Genomic DNA, 16540 nt, shown 5'->3' with positions numbered 1-16540 from the left:
GGAATGCGTGGGTAACCTTTGATTCCTGTGACTGATTGGGGGTATACAGTATATACTCTGTCAGAAAATATCTGAAAGATATGCCGGAAGGCTGCAAGGGACACGGAGAAGAATTATGGCATAAAACATTTGCATGGTGTACTTTCCTACAGGAGTGTCCGGTTCTTCTGTTTATTTTCATCTTCTGGGCCTTTCTTTTTTCTTTTTTTCAACCGTCATGGTGACAGTTTATTCAAAGTGGTGTAATTCTTCAATTGCAAGATGACAGTATACCAGTCCATCCCGAATATCTAGCTATGTCAAACATTGCCTTAGTATAATTGGAATCGCCTCGGCGGTGCATTGCGAGTAAACAAAGGAGCTACTGTAATCGCCGGCATACTGTACATTTTCCACATAACGGCATGAAAGAGAGCAGACTCTCACGACGCGGAGGAGCCGCTCGGTGAAGAAAGCACGATCGAAGCTCGGGAAACCGTGATCCTCAAGGGTGAAACACAACGGGAAAACAAAAGGCGCACAAACAGTCGTGGCCTACATTCACGTCAGGAGGAGTGCTTTCAACGCCATCAGAGATTATTTTCATACACCATTAATTGCCTGAATAGATTGCCTGTTGAATTCTTAATGCGCTATAACTTCTATGTTTGTTTTCCCCCCGCTAACATCACATGAGCATGCTATGTCAGGTCTTGTCCTGTAATCAGCGATGGCCTTGGGGAAAAAAAAAGAATATATATACACACACACACACACAGTGTCACACACAATTTACAATTTAGGCATTAGCCTCTTAGCTCTTAATCCAGAGTGATTTACTATAAGCAAGAACAAAAAACATGGTAATACATACATAAAAATAGTATGAATAATACGTAAGCTTAAGAATCTAACAGTGGAATATCTATATAATGAAACTATATGTGTAATTGTGTATACACTTAACTATAGAGTGCTATGTCTACACACACACACACACACACGTGCACGCACGCAGTACCCCCTCTCTTTCTGCTGTTCACAAACTGTTACACAAGTGTTATTGTTTGCAGAGGTAAGGTTCGTGTCACTACATCAACAGCCTTGGCCTCTCTCTATACTGCGCGTCGCTCCTATCAGTGCAACGTGCAGCACAGAGTCAGACAAATAGATATTTTTGAGTCGGTCACAAATGAATGAATATCTCTGGGTGCTGAATGCTGTTCCTGTCACCGGCTTCAACCCAGTGTTTCCACCGCACACCTTTTTCACTTCCAGACCCGAGGGATCCCCATGGATCCAAACTATAAAAAGACATTACTTAAGTGAAAACGTATACGATCTCTACAAGAGTCACAAAGAGTCAACGTGTTTTGAGCTTGCAGATCCGTTATTTTCAATATTTCGGAAATTGAAAATGTTAATGTTATTTCTTTTTAAAGTAAATAAATGGTATTAAAGGTAAATATATATGTATATATATGTTAAGTTTACTATGTATCCAAAATGGTTCGTGACCCTATGTTTGGGAAACGTTGCTTTAACCTGTAGGAGTCAAATCTGTCTCTCACTCTTTCTAATTCTCTCTCTCTCTCTCTCTCTCACACACACACACACACACACACACACACACACACACACACACACACACACACACACACACACACACACACACACACACACACACACACACACACACACACACTCACACACGCGCTCACACACTCACTCTCTGTCTCTGTCTTCCAATCCATTTTAATGCATAACCAGCAGGGCTTTCCTTTCCAGCTTAATTCGTATACGCAGGGACTTTGCATGTTTTAAGCCCTATGCAAATATTATTGGATTTTCAATGGATTTGGGCGGATTTCCTGCCATGGATTTTCTTTTACAAAATGTCTTTAGAAAATAAAGTGAACCTATTTTATTTAAATTCGGTCTAAGTAAGGAGGCAAACAAATATTTAGACGCTGAGAATATTCTCAAGTGCAAACTTTTATTTAAAAAAGGAAGACGTTTTCATGCCCATGTGGTTTGTCTTCTCGTGATTCGTACAGGAAATCATGCAGTCTTTCTTTTTCTTTTTGCCGATCAGATTAAAAAAGGGCCACAACATCCATCCATTGTCTCTCATCATCACGCTTGTGCCCACACATGGCTTCTATCTACTGTGGTGCGCAAATTATCTGGACACACACACACACACACACACACACACACACACACACACACACACAAAAGGACATGGATTATGGCTTCATATTTCTGCGTAATGATCCACAGCGTTGTTTTCAAACGGCATTGACAGACAGTGCGTACATGGACCTGGCCTTGAAAGGCAATACTGACAACGGCACATCCTTGAGCAAACGAATAAGGGCTGTCCGGAATAATGGGGTTGCTGTTGTACTGCTGTCATCCGAGAGGGCTTTGTGCGTGCGTGCATGCGTGCGTGCGCTTGTGTGTGTGTGCGTGTGCGTGTGCGTGTGCGTGTGCGTGTGCGTGTGCGTGTGCGTGTGTGTGTGTGTGTGTGTGATCACAGTGGGTGGGGGCCGGGCGGTGGTTTGGTTTGTCTGGACATGACTGTGGAGTCTATACACCGTCCCTTCCAGCCATGGAAGAAGACTTTGGCAAGAAAGAGAGAGAGAGAGAGAGAAAGAACAACAGGTATGACTGCCACCCCTTTAGAAGTGTTGAAACTAAAAGAACAAACAGGCCCCTCTGAGTGAAAGACAAGACTATAAAGTCTCTGCAGACGACGGTCGGCCGTGTGAGACGAGCGAGCGTGCGCACACGTGCGGGCGTGTGAACAATGTGCTCGTGGCGGCAGCCGCCATCCTTCTGCCACTGGGGGGGGAGAAAAAAGGAAAAATTAAAAAAAAATGCCCCAGACAAAGGTCTGAACCCAGACAGCACTATAATGTGGGTGGAATTTGTGGCGCGCATGTTTTCGATTAGGGCTTTATTCATACACTGCTCCGGCAAAGGGCATCGCTCGCGCTGCCAACATTCTCAGCCATAACCCCCCCCACCCCCATCCCTTCAAAAAAAAAAAGAAAACAACAACACAACAGAAAAAAAATACAAGAACATCTCTCACAATGCCAGGGTTACATTTTAAGTGACCATCTCTCCCACCCCCTCCGTCTCAGCCCCTTCATTGCTCTCATAGTTTAGTCTGTTGGTGGCTTCTCGGGCCGACGGGGGGAGAAAACCAGGCCCCGGCCGCAAGCTGAAGGCTTGATTGCAGTCCTGGCAAGAGAACAGAAAAGAAGAGGGGCAGGAGGGGATAAGGGGATGGAGGGACCTCAGGCCCTGACTAGAAGCAGCTGTGGAGGGGGCCGGGGGTGAAGGCTCCATCTTTTCTTAAAGTGCTCAGGCACGCTGACCTTACCAGCACTTGCACATGGAAGCGCTAAGGCGTCTGTACGAGCTGACCCCGCGCAGCGGCATGAGGCTTCCCGAGGGGCAATTTAACACCGGTTGTGTGTGAGTGTAAAAATTGAGCCATTAGGTTCGCGGAGTTACTTCGACACTCTGGGTTTTAGAGAGAGAGAGAGAGCAGTTTGTGCCGGTTGGGTCTGCTGTGTGTTTTGATTTGAGATGCCGTGGATTGATTACAGTACTCATACATAAAGTCATAGCGCCGTGGCTATCATCTAACACTTTACCCATAGTGACAGTGTTGTGATAATAAAGTTTGTGGGCATTAAATAAGAAAGAACATAAAAATAAAAAAAAGTAAGAAGTGGCGCTGACATTCGAGAGAACATTCGTTAAAACTGGAGAGCCGGCCCGACTGGCTATTGAACCATCAGCGATTCAAGTGACTTGATGTTCTCTTCCCCGCAAAGCTTTTATCTATTCAAAACAAAAGAAAAGGAGAAAAATGGTGATGAGCTGAACGAGGGGAGAGCGCTGCCAGGAATAATGATATATTCAAAGTAAATGGCTTTGAGAGAGAGCTCCCTAATGGCAATGTTCAGGAGCCAAGTAGCTCCGGTATTGTTGAGCACGGCGACAAGGCTGAACTTGCACCGTGGATTTACATGGAAAGATATCTGGTCGACTCCCACTCTCTCCCTCGTGATATGAAGAGGCGGTAATGCTGCCACATAAAAGATGTGCTATCTACTCTTGGTGTCCTAGCATAGCATCCTCACTAACACCCACTAACCTTCTGTCAGTATTATGGAACTGAATCATCGCAATGATGCACCAAAGGAAGATCAAGATTAACCATTAGCATAACCCATGTCATGTCAATAATGTCCTAATAACTCACTTAAGACCTATATATACTTCGTTGTGCGACAAAGAGCGACACTAGACAACTTACAAGGCCTTTGTAGAGCTTCCATTTTCTCAATTTTGGGGCAATTTCCACCTAATAATGATAGATCCAAAATAGGGATGCCAGGTATAGAAAGTATTCAATGATATATACAAATGATGGGGTTGAACACTGCTACTCTATTTATATGTCAATAATATGGCAAAGGCAACCACAGCGAGGAGAATGTTTCTTCTTCTCCTCGTCCTCTGCCTGACAGTGAACAGTGAGGTTTATTAAAGGTATGTCTGTCTCGTCCCGACACTGCGCGCGGGGGGGGGGGGGGGGGGGGGTTGTCCGCTCCACACTGACTGACAGCTCGTCTCTGCCGGAAGAACACGGTTCCCAATGTTGAAGCACAAGTCAGAAGGTCACCCAATCACAACACTCCGCTCGGGGGGTTCAGCCACTACTGTACGTAGGTTCAGGCATGGATTTTTGTCCCGCTTTGAGCATTTACACATTTCCGTGGATCAAAAACGGACTTCTTTATTTATTTATTTGTCTTTTCGTTTCACTGTGTAAGTCAAGATTGTGTGTTGTTGATGTTTTGGGGGTCTTAAGTACCCCCCACATCATCCCCTGCCCCTTGTGAATGTGAATCATCTCATTACCAGGCATTCTCTCGGCGAGATAATGTGTATTATAATGTACTTTAGATCACCAGGGTTTGAAACGGGGCCAGACTAGAACTCTGTGTGTTTAAAAAAGAAGAAGAAGAAATCCCCTATTCTGTGGCATTATTTTGGTCGTCGGTAGCATAAATTTGGTTGTGAGAAACATCAAAGCCTCCACATAAATGCCTTTCTCTTCATGTTGTCATCCTATCCTTGAATCACTCCCCCTCCCCCCCAGGGCCGTGGTTATTTACATTTTCAAATCTGCATTTTTCATATAGATCTGTCTGCCTCTGATTTTAATATCAGAGATGTTTCCCACGACACCTTTTGTTTTATTATGCATTATGAATTTCTTTCTCCCCTTTTTCTCTCTCTCTCTCTCTCTCTCTCTCTCTCTCTCTCTCTCTCTCCCCCTCCCTCTCGCCTCCATCTTTTTCTAATCCCTATCCCCCCACACAAGGCTTATGAGTGCCAGTGTTTTATCATGGGGAGAGAGATTTATCATTTCAATCTCATTTCAATAAATAAAATAATCTCTCTTCTCCTGTACGTGACAGCAGCTAATGGTATTTTGTTATCGTGGAGTTGAAACTTTGCAGACTTAGTGCACACTTGCTGAAATGCTTGCGCATTGGCATTCCGTGGCACGGAAAAATGCTTATTGCGATGCGAACCGCGCCCCTGCAGCGCAGTGCATTGTAATGCACGTCGAACCAAAGCACGGCTCCGGCGCATAGTGCTAAAAGGGACAACACACGGTGTTCCCATGTCACCATAACAGTGTATTAATTGTCTTAATGGATGTACAGTTGTACCTCTCTCCCCCCCCTTTACAACGTCCCCTCAACCAGATATTGTCTCCGAAATGGTGTCTTGCGGAGGTTAAACGCAAACATCGTGTTAGCGGCTCGGTAATTAAGTGTGTAATGTGTTTATTGGGGTTTTAGTTTGTAGTATCGCTTTCTGTGGTAGTATGGACACCCCCCCCCCCCCCCATTCCCCCCCCCCCCACACTTGTACCAATTCTGTCCTCTTAAAAGCTACTGGGCCCCACTCATGTATGCTTTTATCTCTCCTCCAGGATGTGTTCTTAAAGCACGGTCTGTCAGATCCGCCCTGCGCTGCTGGTGTGGAGCCGAACAAGAGCAGCCATCAAGACGACAGTTTTATTTTAATTGCTATCTCCCTTTCTTCCCCCGGTCCTTCATTTTTCCTTATACCCCTGGAGCAAATCAACAGCAAAAATGTAAAAGGACTGACAGGAAAACAATTGCGTTTCAAATTGAACTCCCGGCAGACTGTGTTCACTTCCTTAACCTGACATCCCTCCCTTCCCCTCCACATGGCAGAGAGAGAGAGAGAGAGAGGGGGGGGGGGGGGGGAGGGGTGAGGTGAGCGGCAGAGGAAGGTGGGGGGGGGGTGTATGGGGGAGAGAGAGAGAGAGAGAGAGAGAGACCGTCCTTTTGAATATGTGTTTTCTGTTTATCATTAGCTGACTGGGTGCTTCATCATTCGGCGAAAATCCCTATCTGCTGAACATAAGGCCGCCAGACAGCGGGGAATCAATCTTTTGTGCTTGGGCAGATAAACACAGGACGCAATCAGGGGGAGACGGAGCGACGGAGCAGGCCGCGGGACGCACGCCGCCGGTGATGGATGGAGGAAGTGAAAGTGTCAGGATGGCATTATGCAAATGCGGGAGGCATCCGAGCATCGCCCCGGTGATTATGGGAGATGGGAGAGCAGCCTGTGGTCCCCCTGGCACCCGGGCAGCCATTTTGGGGGGGCCCTTCGCCATTCCCCTGTGCTGCCGGTGATGTCTTCTGGACGGGGGAGAAGGAGAAGAGGGAAGGATGGATGGATGGATGGATGGGTAGAGGGGTGGACTGGAAAGAGGAGAGGAGGGGAGGAGGAGATGAAGGAGGAGGAGAGAGAGGGAGGGAGAACGTGTCACGGTATCATTCCCTCACATGCACCACCGCCTCACCCCCAACACCCCCCCCCCCCACCCTCCTCCTCCGATGGAGGGAAAAAGGGGAGGTATATAAGTCTATAAGCAGAGGGAGAGAGAGGCATCTGTGTCATTTACTAAAACAAATGAGCAGCCTCTTGTCTTTCCGTGGGGTTTGAATGAGGAGGGTGAGAGCGGCGCGCAGAGTGATGGAGACAGAACATTGATGGAACAATCATGAATAATGAACTCCCGAGCCGGACGGGAACTGAAAAACGGGGGGACGGTGGACGCGCTTCGACAGCGGGGGTGTGTGTGTGCGTGCGTGTATTGTGTACGCATGCGCACGTGCCTAGTGTGTGTGTGTGTGTGTGTGTGCGTGTGTGTGTGTGTAGTTTTCTTGGCACAAATCAAAATGACTCGCATATGCGGCTACTTTTTGGCAAGTCGCAGTGACCCCTCCCACCACCCCCTGAGTACAACAGCATCCTCGTCCTTGCCCGTGGGACACTTTCACACTTTCACACACACACTCGCGCACATGCACAAACAAAAAAAACATGCACACACCTGCCCTATAGTACATGCAGTACAAGGACACATACTTTTGCTTACACACAAACACAGCTTGCCCCTACAACTCACCCACACACACACACACACACACACACCCACCCACCAGGCCACCCACACACACACACACTCTCTCTCTCTCTCTCTCTCTCTCTCTCCCAAACCCCCAAACACCCCCCATCTCAATGACAAGCGAGCAGGACACAGTCTCCCCCTGTAATGACCGCGGCTGCTACTTGTATTTAAATGAGGGCTGAAGTGAGAGCCAGGCAGATACTTCAGGGAGCCGCCGAGCCCAGAGGGGAGATCCGTGCGCGGTCCCTGCAGTACCATTACCGTAAGATTGGATGAAAATGAACACATGGAAAATATGATAGTGTATGTGAGCTGATGGGGACAGCACAAGGAGAACGCCACCCTGATGATGTATGAATGTACAGCTGTGGTGTGTGTGTGTGTGTGTGTGTGTGTGTGTGTGTGTGTGTGTGTGTGTGTGTGTGTGTGTGTGTGTGTGTGTGTGTGTGTGTGTGTGTGTGTGTGTGTGTGTGTGTGTGTGTGTGTGTGTGTGTGTGTGTGTGTGTGTGTGTGTGTGTGTGTGTGTGTGCGCGCGTGTGCGTGTGTGCGCTCACGTGTGAGATAGAGGGAGAGGCAGAGAGTGCATTGTAAAATCCTTGGTGTCTAACTCTTAAGGCATGTGTACACTCACGGCATTACAAATTTAAATGACGCTGAAGATCAATCTTCCGTTTTCAATTTTTACAAAAAACTTAAGGAGATAAAAGAAGCAGTCGAAAAATAAAATAAAATAGATGATGCCATATGGTCCTGGGTATTTGGTTATATCAAACAAGGTTTAAAAAATAGAATAGCAGTGTGTTGTGCTATTAAACACCAGATCTTCTGTTAGCAACATATTCATATACAAAGATTCCCCAAGTTTATGGATGTACTGTATTTATCCAATATGTCAATCCTCCTACTGTATAGACCGTCGCAGTCCCGCCCCCTTTCATGACGACCAGAAGTGAATTCCTCATTCATTTTTCCCGTAGACATTTTAAAAAGTATTCATTTAAAGACGATTACGCCACGGAAAAAAGCCAACTCCAGTTGTGACAATTCATGACAACAAACACAACATTTTGGCCTGAACAAATAATTACAAAGAATAAAGACAACAAAACCTGTAACCTGCCGTTTTCTTGTTCGGCCCGAAAAATGTTATGATTTGTCACAACTCGAGTTGGCTTTGTACAACGCTTAAAAGGTCTTTAAATAAATACTTTTATTAAATAAACGGGGAATCATTTCCTGGTCCCTGGAAGGGGGCGGGACTGCGACGCTCTAGGTTATGTTCTCATATGCAGCAACCATAACTACAGTACATCTAGAGAGGGACTCCCAGCATTCCTCCATCCCCTCCTCAGAGCCTGCATGTCTACCAATCATGATGAAATCCACATAATCACAGCAGGCGACCTGCTTTGGGTCACCTAACATGTAGGCTAAAGCTAGCCTGGGGCAAAAGGGAAAATCAAACCTGGTCATTTCTTTTTTTTTTTTTTGTCATTTCTAACACTATACACAGTTAGTAAAAAAAAAAAAACGTTCAATTACGGGGGTAGTCCCATAGGGCGTGAACTAGGGTGCCCACCAATGATGGGTCCTTGCACTTCCAACGTACGCTTATAAGACCAATTAATGCTGAGGATTTTACTGTGTGTCAGTAAGTGTGCAGTTACGTACACACGCACTCCTGTGTGTGTGTGTGTGTGTGTGTGTGTGTGTGTGCGCACGCACACGTGTGCGAATGCGGTGCGGTGCGCGCATCTGTGCGCATGCGTGCAACATGATATTAGTGGCAGTAGTGTGGACTAGTCCCAATGTTCTACTGCTCACAAGGGGAGAGGCTAGGTAGCATCTGTGTTTGTATCATCCGAGAGAGAGAGAGAGAGAAGGAGAGAGAGAGGGAGTGCACACAGTACACTCCATCTCGTTATCAAGCTGTGGCAAAATATCATTCCTTCAAATGATCGTCCGCAATAATCCTGTTATCGTTATCCCATGAAACGATCATCATAATTTTTTATTTGTATTTTGTATAATTCAAACATGATGAAATCTGACAAACACGAAATATACAGTATTATGCTCTCTCTCTCTCATATAGTGTCAAAAATATCAAAGTCCTGCAATCCTACACTTCATTTCAAAGATCACATCCATCTGACACCTTTCATCTCACGTCCTCAGAAAGGCAGCGGTGCTCTTCTCCCTGTCCGTCCCCGCCGGCCCCCAGTGGAGCCCTCCTCCAGGCCGCCGTCCTGTCCTAGCCGTCCTATCATAGCCGTCCTATAGGACGCGTGCGTCCGTGCGCCGCGCGCACGCCATGGGCCCGTCCTCCACCTCTCAACTTTTCCACTCGCCACAACACACAGACAATACCCCTCCGTTCCGCCTGATTGGATCCATTTGCATCGGACACCTCCTCTGCATATTGATTGATGGGTTTAATCAGCGAATCAGGGGGAGCGCTCAGACATCAATCTCTGTCAGGCCCCTACCTTTTTTCCGAGTCTGTGATTCCCTGCTAGGACTCATCAAGGAACGCAAGTTCAGACAGTGAGATAGAGAGAGACAGAGAGAGAGAGAGAGAGAGAGGCGGAGAATGTGAGAAAAGAGAAAACAGGAGGGTGGGTGGAAGAAGTGAGAGAGAGAGAAAAAACAGCAATGGGAGACGAAGAGACAAAGGAGAGAAAGAGAGATGGGTGTTTGAGTGAGGTGTGGAGGTGGGAGAGCACAGCAGCAGTATACTGTCTACACAGTAATCCTTACTGTCAATTTAACTCTGAGAGTATAACCAAATGGACCTGGGTCCAGGTGGTTACAGTTGTATAGGCCTACTACAGTTCATGATGCAGTCTCGCTGAGTTAAAGGGATAAATTATCACCTGGGATTTTACTGTGAGTGATGGACTTATGGATCCATTGTTACAGAATGAGAATTAAATCAACACTGATCATTTTTTACAGTGTAGAATGGGCAGTGACTTCTCAGCATATGGGATGCTATAGCAGGCCACTCTATTACGAGGTAGATGTATACATGCAATTGCATTCAGAGTGAACCCATATACTGTGTGTACAGTACACAGTGTGGTACGTGATTAGCACATGATGTAAAGATTGTGCAAATTGAATGTTATATCTGATCATGAATTATCAAATGATTTAATTATATTAATCATAGTAATTCATCCTACTGTACATCAAATTATGCTATCTATTCTCATACCTTCATACCTCATGCAGTCGGATATCATACCTTCAAATCAACCTTGTATTCTTGGTGTGAAGAACAATTAATTCTTATTAATTAATTTCCTCTCAACCTAAAACGTATAATTGGGCAGCGCGTGAACCCGAAAAGATAGATATAAGAGAGAAGCACCCCCCCCCCCCCCCCGTTGTTTGTACAGTATACTGTATGCGTGAGCACGAGCGCGTTCCCGCACTCACGCAGTTGTATATATAGAAAGCGATAATTGAGTTGTGATTGTCATGGTGCGCCTCCTCATCACAGCACCGCCCCACCCTAACATCAACGTGAGAGTGTACCTGTGACACATCTCCGTGACAGATATCACCCATTCACTCTCACCTGATAATTACTGTACCGCAGATTCAATTAAAACTAAGCGTCTCTGGGAGGAAAGAGATGGATTTGATTAAAATCTTGAGAAAGTACTAATAATATATGTTGTGCCTTTCGGAAATTAATAGACACTTTGTAAAACATGCCTGCACGTGCATAAGATGTACTGTATGCACACACACACACACACGCACGCACACACACACGCACGCACACACACACACACACACACACACACACACACACACACACACACACACACACACACACACACAAAGTTATTTTTGTCATTCTATCATATGGTGAGTATAGCAGATTGCAGGACAGTTTGAAATAAAGGGAGGTGAGAGGTGAGGAATTGGTTCCAGTGCAACATTTTCCACCCTTATAACTATCACATGAACACCTTTCACTGTTTTACATGGCCTTGTACATTTCATATGAAGATCGCTTCATCCTAACAACAACAGAAATGGAATACTGATGTATAACAACCATAATCTCCCATTTGTTACTAAGAACAGTGTCTAGAGCCCTGGGTGACTGGTACTAATAACAGTGTCTAGAGCCCTGGGTGACTCTGGTACTAATAACAGTGTCTAGAGCCCTGGGTGACTCTGGTACTAAGAACAGTGTCTAGAGCCCTGGGTGACTCTTTTACTAAGAACAGTGTCTAGAGCCCTGGAGGACTCTGGTACTAAGAACAGTGTCTAGAGCCCTGGGTGACTGGTACTAAGAACAGTGTCTAGAGCCCTGGGTGACTCTGGTACTAAGAACAGTGTCTAGAGCCCTGGGTGACTCTGGTACTAAGAACAGTGTCTAGAGCCCTGGGTGACTGGTACTAATAACAGTGTCTAGAGCCCTGGGTGACTCTGGTACTAATAACAGTGTCTAGAGCCCTGGGTGACTCTGGTACTAAGAACAGTGTCTAGAGCCCTGGGTGACTCTTTTACTAAGAACAGTGTCTAGAGCCCTGGAGGACTATGGTACTAAGAACAGTGTCTAGAGCCCTGGGTGACTCTGGTACTAAGAACAGTGTCTAGAGCCCTGGGTGACTCTGGTACTAAGAACAGTGTCTAGAGCCCTGGGTGACTCTGGTACTAAGAACAGTGTCTAGAGCCCTGGGTGACTCTGGTACTAAGAACAGTGTCTAGAGCCCATGGTGACTCTGGTACTAAGAACAGTGTCTAGAGCCCTGGGTGACTCTGGTACTAAGAACAGTGTCTAGAGCCCTGAGTGACTCTGGTACTAAGAACAGTGTCTAGAGCCCTGGGTGACTCTGGTACTAAGAACAGTGTCTAGAGCCCTGGAGGACTCTGGTACTAAGAACAGTGTCTAGAGCCCTGAGTGACTCTGGTACTAAGAACAGTGTCTAGAGCCCTGGGTGACTCTGGTACTAAGAACAGTGTCTAGAGCCCTGGGTGACTCTGGTACTAAGAACAGTGTCTAGAGCCCTGGAGGACTCTGTTAATAAGAACAGTGTCTAGAGCCCTGAGTGACTCTGGTACTAAGAACAGTGTCTAGAGCCCTGGGTGACTCTGGTACTAAGAACAGTGTCTAGAGCCCTGGGTGACTCTGGTACTAAGAACAGTGTCTAGAGCCCTGAGTGACTCTGGTACTAAGAACAGTGTCTAGAGCCCTGGGTGACTCTGGTACTAAGAACAGTGTCTAGAGCCCTGGGTGACTCTGGTACTAATAACAGTGTCTAGAGCCCTGGGTGACTCTGGTACTAAGAACAGTGTCTAGAGCCCTGGGTGACTCTGGTACTAATAACAGTGTCTAGAGCCCTGAGTGACTCTGGTACTAAGAACAGTGTCTAGAGCCCTGGGTGACTCTGGTACTAATAACAGTGTCTAGAGCCCTGGGTGACTCTGGTACTAAGAACAGTGTCTAGAGCCCTGGGTGACTCTGGTACTAATAACAGTGTACAGAGCCCTGGGTGACTCTGGTACTAAGAACAGTGTACAGAGCCCTGGGTGACTCTGGTACTAAGAACAGTGTCTAGAGCCCTGGGTGACTCTGGTACTAATAACAGTGTCTAGAGCCCTGGGTGACTCTGGTACTAATAACAGTGTCTAGAGCCCTGAGTGACTCTGGTACTAAGAACAGTGTCTAGAGCCCTGGGTGACTCTGGTACTAAGAACAGTGTCTAGAGCCCTGGGTGACTCTGGTACTAAGAACAGTGTCTAGAGCCCTGGGTGACTCTGGTACTAAGAACAGTGTCTAGAGCCCTGGGTGACTCTGGTACTAATAACAGTGTACAGAGCCCTGGGTGACTCTGGTACTAAGAACAGTGTCTAGAGCCCTGGGTGACTCTGGTACTAATAACAGTGCAACAGAGTTAAAAGTGTTCGCTCTGAAATAATATATATTCAAAGATTTGCACCACATTTCTACGATCTTTCTAAAATAGCAGATCTACGAGTGCCGCGCTACGAGCTTGTAGATCACAATGCTGAGCATGAGTATAACATAATGCTTAAAACACAAAAAGGGGTTCCAGTCCTATATGGTTAAGGATGAGGGCAGATTAACAGTGGTGGTCACAATACTCTGTATTGTATGTCGCCTTGTTTCCAGGTGTAAAAGTCGGCTAACGGCATTTTATTCTAAATCAAATACATGAGGAAGGCGTGGTGGTGGTGTTGTTGTTGTGAGTGGTGAGGAGTCTAGAGGCAGGAGATATCTGCTCTCCTGTGGCTGTTACAATCATACACAACTCAGTCAGGCACTTCCCGCCTTGGTGGACACACACACACACACACACACACACACACACACACACACACACACACACACACACACACACACACACATTTTAACAATTTATTTATGTCCACACAGAGGAGATGCATACAAGCCAAGGGTAACAAGACAACTCACCCCTTTTCTGTTTTCCTCCCGGTATCTTCCCCAGTGAGTGGTTGGAGAGAATGGACGGCAGACAGCTAGACTTTGAATATCTCCAACTATAAACTTTCACGACAGCAGACAGCCTAAGTACAAATATAATTTATGAAAAGGCTACTACAGCGAAGTCGGTTCACGGAAGTTGTTGTAGGCTATGTGGGGTTTATCTGACCAGGTACCATTTGAATGGGCAAAACCTTAGGCCTATACTAAATTGTTTATAGGGTCAATATAAGTAAAATGATAAAGCCTTTCCATAGGAGTATCTTTTTATATTTTTACAAAAAGAATACAAACCGCAATTAGCAGTTGTAGTAGTTGTCCCCCTCACTGGGGAAAATTCCGGGAGGAAAAACGGGGTGAGTTGTCCGGTATTCCATACAAGGACACAAATAGTAAAGATGCAATAGAGTTTTACACTTACAAAATCATGGCATGTGTTTTCATGTTACAATAGGCATGTCAGCATAATCTATGGGTATAAGTAGCGCACACACACACACACACACACACGCTCACACACACACACAGTCACACATACCGTACATACACAAGCTCGATCTATGCTACAGAACAATATTTGGACTAGGTTAACAGGGAACAGATTATTGCTGCAAAACAACTTCACACACATCTCGTAAAGACGGTAAACAAACTCTATATATGCTTCTGTGTTTTCATGCTTTTTGCACAGGGTAGTTTTCTCCTTTTTTTTATTGTTCTTTCTATTAAAGTCAATGACTTCCTGTAGGAACGTGGTTTGACAAAAGGGCCTCACGATCCAGTTGTTAGGAGAGAGAGAGAGAGAGAGAGAGACTTCTCTCTCTCTTTTGGAGCACGCTCAGTTTAGAGGAAGCAACTTTTTAATACCCACATGTTTTAATGACGACTCTGCAATTAGAGCGGCTGCATTTTTTTGCTTTAGCCGCGAGTAAAAAAAAAGGAAAAAAAGGAGGGGGGAGAAGGGGGAAGAAAGGGGGAAAAAAACAAAACAAATAAAGCAGCTCGATTTAGAAACCTTATTAGACTTTGAGTCCCTGAGCAATTAAAGTATTACAGCTCCAATGCTTCTGTGAACCCCGCCGATGGAAATCATTTAGAGGTGGTCTCCACTTTAGTGGTGGTCTGTTACTGGCCTCCCTCTCTTTTCCCCTGCCTTGCCATCCTTTACCATTTAGCGCTGTAATTTATTTTCATTGTTTATCCCATTCTGACCTGAGATCAGATTCTAAAAATGTCTTCTACATCCTGACAGTTTTCTGAAAAAGCTATGTTTCTATGTCAGTCGTTCTTCGATTTTTCAAAAAATAGCAGACCTACAAGCTCGTAGCGCGTCACTCGGTGGCGTGCTATGAGCTTGTAGATCTGCTATTTTTCAATAGCTAAAGCATAACATAATGCTAACACCAAAAGGGGTTCCTGCCAAACATGGGTTATGTGCAAGACAGTGCCATTGATGCTTAATACAAGAATTAAAGGAATGAAGGAGTTATTATATGATTAGAGGATTTCATTGATGCCACATTTCTAAACATTTTGACCTGTATTTATAGTTGTTTTTTCCTCCTTTCTGTTCAGCGATAACCAATCAAGGTGCAGATGAAATGTCATCCACGTGATAGTACTGTATTTTTATTTTCATTAAAAAAAAATTTTTTATTTTAAAATGAAAAACAAACGACAACAAAACATTAAACGGAGATCTTTTTAGCTTTCATTTTTGTATTTTCTCTCTCTCTCTATGTCCATTCCAACATTTATGCCTAAATTGCTTTGGCTGTGATGATTCCCTTTGCAATGCAATCTCTTCAATTTGATGCTTTATCAAATTACTAACCCAGCGGAAATTAATGGTATCATCTGTGTCAAGGCGTTGATGCAGTTTCACTTAGCCCCAAACACTAGGACCCTAATTGAATGATTAGGTTTCGCCATATTTCCTATCCATCTTAATCCCATTTCAAATTAAAGAGGAAAATGTGACTGCATTACATATCAATTTAACAAATATAACCAGGTAAAAATGAAGCGATGAATGTTTTGATCACAGGAAAATGGTGATAATGTACATTAGCCTTCCCCCTCATAATTGCTGTAGGAGTATTCTCGAAGACTAGCGGGATTTGAATTGTTCTTGTTTTTTTTCTTTCTTTTAGGTGTGTTGTAATTGAGTGAGGAGTCAGAAACTACAGCCCTGTCCACCACTAGGGGGGAGTGGTGATGTTTTTAGTCCTGGACGAGCACATTGCATACTGGAGTTCAGAGACAACTGCACAGGTATGCTGTTCACACACACACACGCACGCACACAGAACACACAAAACAGCGAAACGCGTGCGTGCGCGCGTGCATTGTGTCCTCAAAAGGGAAACACAGGGAGAAGAAGGCCAAAAACCTGACACAAACAAAGAAAGAAACTAAGACAGAAATAAATATAGAAGATGGGGGAAAAAACACTGGTGACTTATACCCTGTCCCCTAACCCTCCCTCTCTCTCTCTCTCTCTGTCCCTCTCACTG

This window comes from Protomyctophum parallelum (assembly GCF_964188405.1).
Source record: "Protomyctophum parallelum genome assembly, chromosome: 19".
In the NCBI taxonomy this organism is placed as follows: domain Eukaryota; kingdom Metazoa; phylum Chordata; class Actinopteri; order Myctophiformes; family Myctophidae; genus Protomyctophum; species Protomyctophum parallelum.
This window is presented reverse-complemented; position numbering follows the sequence as displayed.